The sequence below is a fragment of the Danaus plexippus genome, unplaced genomic scaffold (genome assembly GCF_018135715.1).
Source record: "Danaus plexippus unplaced genomic scaffold, MEX_DaPlex mxdp_39, whole genome shotgun sequence".
NCBI classification, from domain to species: domain Eukaryota; kingdom Metazoa; phylum Arthropoda; class Insecta; order Lepidoptera; family Nymphalidae; genus Danaus; species Danaus plexippus.
Window position 1 is genome coordinate 652,343 of NW_026869860.1, and position 4,018 is coordinate 656,360.

Below are 4,018 nucleotides of genomic sequence, written 5' to 3' on the forward strand. Positions count from 1 at the left end.
CTAGTTAACTCTGCTTGAATATCTGTGCTTTTGCTTCTGTATTTATTACGGGCCGTGGATTATTGTTTAACTAGATTATTGCTTCTTTTCTTAATTACTAATATTACTTACGCCGATTTCATTTTGCACGGGTTTAATGCCGGATTAATTTTTTTGCGATGTAGGTACCTACACGTGTACAAAGAGAAGGTGAGAATTATAAAAGTATTTTGTATCAAATAACTTTTAAAAATCCTTTTTCTTGGATATTTACATTCACTATTTCTCTTCTTTAAAGGCATAACTCTTAAAATATTAATCCAATTTTTAATAACGTATAGCTTTTAGAAGCATAGAAATAAATTTTATAAGTGGGGAGAAGTTAATACTATTGTTTTAATACTAAGTTTATTATTTCAGATCCATTGCATTTCCTGCTTCTGGATAAGAAAGTGAAAAAGAGTGACGTGGCGTTATTGATTTAAAGGATCTGTTTAAGTATACCAAAGAATTGAAACAGCCTGAACACACTGAGCTGGTTAATAGAAGCAGCTCAGTGTTACTCAGAAACACAAATTACTTCAGAGAAGCAAGCAAAAATTTTATGTTGCTTGACCGCTTGCTTGCTTGTACCATTCCTCTGGCTCCATCCTCTGCTAAATGTATCTCGCTTCCATACAGCTGTTGCTTTGAGCTTGAGAAAACATTCTTGGATTATAACATGAAGAAAATGGTTACCAAGGATTAATATTTTTAAAAAAGGTGAGCTACTTTGTCTATCATATCATCTCAATCTATCTCAGAATTTGATAAATTATTGAATTAAATTGCTCTCATGTAAAATTCTTCTTCACAAAACAATATAAAGAAATGGGAGTCTGTTTGTAAAATCAAAACAAATGCCTTTATTTATGTGGATGTGTTATCGCACAATATAGTTCAGTAAGTTGTCCTCATAGCTGTGTTTCTCTGTTCCGGTTAATCTCTGTACCGGATAGACTGATTTTGATGAGATTAATATATTATGATAAGTGTCACAATCAATCTGCTGCATCCTCCATGTGTTATATTTTTCTTAATACAGATGGCGTTGAAGAGCTGCCTCAGAGATTTTCACATTCAGATAACACAAGACACTAAGGAGTTGTCACAGGTTGGTAAAATTAATTTATGTTAGTCTGTTACTATCACAAGTGTACTCACATATTTATAAGGTAAGTGTGAACATTAGCACTAAAGATACTTCATTGTCTCCGGTCCGTTGATCAGAGAATTGATATGTCATATAAGAAATTTTATATTGAACTCAAAGATCACCAGCAGGTTATAAAATATATTTCAGAGATACGAGTTGCTCATGTTGTGTGTGTATAATTAATTTACAGCAACACATATTGATATTATAATTGGTTAAAAAGTATGTGTTAATTTTGTTTTCTGATTGTGATTGGTCATAGAATGATGAGAGAATTTTTTTGTAATAAAATGAGTGATTTCAATTTCTTATTTATAATTTAATGTGTGACATAAAACATTTACATAGTCATGTCAATCAACAGTCAGCGCCATCTATCGTGTGTCGCGTTACTACACACAATACAACTGTTATGAAGTGTTCCTGGGAACTACACGGACTGAAGGATACATTATCCTACTTGTATAATAAATGCGAATTTTTTTGAGTAACGATGAATGGATGTATGTTTGATCGTCTTTCACGAAAAAACTATTAGACATATTTGAGTCACACTACAGTATGTCAGGCTGCACACGAGAACAACATAAGACTACAATCCATAAAGGTTTTGTGTAGTGCGTCAGACTATTATGATATTTATATCAAATAATTTCCGAAAAACAACTATCTTATTATAGTCTGCGAGGTTTCAGCTGAGCTTTGCATTTGTGTGAGAGAAAGTAGAGTTGGACAAAAAACATTTAGAATATATATTTTTTTTAATAAGATACATAACACAAGCGGGAGAGCTATTCTAGATTTAAAATAAAATAAGCAAAGCTTGTTAAAGGTTAGGTTAATATTGTATGAGGAAAAATAGACTAATATATGAGTTCAAAATTAAAAAAAAATTATAGCGTCACTCTGCTACCAGTACTAAGGGTGGAGTGCGGAAGGTGCGGAGCGGTGTCAAAGCAGTATAGTATAAACACAAATGTGACATCACACGTACACTATCTGTGTGCACTCACACAAATACAAAGCTCAGCTTACGCCTCACGCACTATACTGTTAACTATCGTACACTAAACTAAACCGTTGGAGTTAGACAAAAATGAATCGTTTGTCTAAAATAGTTCTAAATAAATGTCCGCGACGGCATATTTCTTTTATGTGGAAGCCACTACGACCAAAACATTCACCCATAAAAAAAAAATTTATTCGGACACTTTTATAATGCTAATTTTAGAATATTTATCAATCTCTCATCAAAATAAACACATCTGTCGCTTTTATTATTTAATGTAGATAAACTTTGTTTTTTACACTAAGTAATTTAATAGTTTAAAAGTTACCACCATATGATGGACTCGACGATATAAAAAAAAATTAAAATATTTATATATATGACAGATCAAATTCAAAGCGGGCGAAGCCGCGGGCAAAAGCTGATATACTATAAAATGTTATTGTAATGTATGTATAAACCCTCTGGTTCAATTCCGGATCATTCCAAATGTAGGCTTTTTGAGATAGAAAAAGTAGTCTCGGGTTTCGTTTTACAAGGATTGCTAGTTGTAAAATACTATCTATTTTTGTTCAGGCATTTTTAGATAATCAAGAACAAAAAGACGACCAAATTAACAAAAACATATGCAATGATAACGTCGTATGGAAAGAGCTTACATTAAATGTGAGCGACACATCCTGCATACTCATGTTGTACGAGAATCCGCTCTAGTGCCGGGAACACGTCACGCAATAATTATATTAAGACATATAAAAGAGATATAATATCTAATTATTATTTGTGTTGCCTCTCTTTATCTTTATAAAGTGTATGCGCTTGTTGCTAGTGATCAGTTGTTGTTTCTATTTATTTGGACTATGTTCTAGGGTCAGCTATTTTAGTGATTTTATATTTGATTTAGTTTTGTTTAAATAGACGTCATTAAGCTCGCGCATATCAAATCTGGCTATGTAACTCCGTCCTGCAATTTAGCACACAACGTCGTCAGTGTTTTAAAGTTTTGCTGGTGAGGTAGGAAGGAGGACGATAGTGCATTTTTTATGGAATGCTATTTCTCGCTTCCAGGGAGCTCAGTACTGCAGGAAGCATTGGTCGACTCTCCTGCCCCCGGGGACTATCAGGATCTAACAGCCCGTGAGCTGACGGAGGCCGCAGCAGCCAGCGTCCAGTCCAGAAGAGTAACATACCTCATGTGGCAAAATCAGACAGGCCTTTCATCCATGACCCTGTAAACGTTGTTAGCTTTACCTGCGCCTTTAGTCTACACTAAATTATAATAACAATTTACTCTGCTAACGTTTTGTTAGATGATGAAGATCGATTTGACATCAAATCAACCCCAACATATCAGAATGTTTGCTCTTGGTATTTGTGGAAATTAATTCCCGATGATATTATTGTTGAATCAGTGTTTTTATTTTTATTTTATTTATTTATTTAATCGATACACCACAGTATTTGAAATATAGCACTTAAAACAAGAATACCATAAAATGACAGATACAATTTCAAACACTTAATAGGTATATACAGCATTAATAGTTACGTTAGCCTCCATTAACAATTTTTTTAACAATACTCTATTTAATAATACTACAGACTGCAATATGACACGCTTAATAATTATTTAACATTTAAACAATTAGCAAAAAAAAAGTAAATGAAGTAAAAAAAAAAAAATAACTAACAATAATTACAAACAGTGACAATATAAGATTTTTAGAGATAATACCGTAACTTACAAAGTTCTAATATTAAGTAGAATATAACAAACTAAATATAACAGTAAAGATACCACAATCACAATAAAGCTCCCAGCGTTAATTTTTTTT

General features: G+C 32.6%; 1 long non-coding RNA gene across 1 annotated transcript; it reads left to right on the top strand.

Moving 5' to 3' along the window:
• Window positions 1–651: 651 nt before the first annotated feature.
• Window positions 652–3,612, top strand: LOC133320622 (uncharacterized). The gene is made up of 3 exons (XR_009753859.1): window positions 652–741; window positions 1,064–1,132; window positions 3,252–3,612. It is a non-coding gene; the product is annotated as an uncharacterized LOC133320622 (long non-coding RNA).
• The last annotated feature ends 406 nt before the right edge of the window (window positions 3,613–4,018 follow it).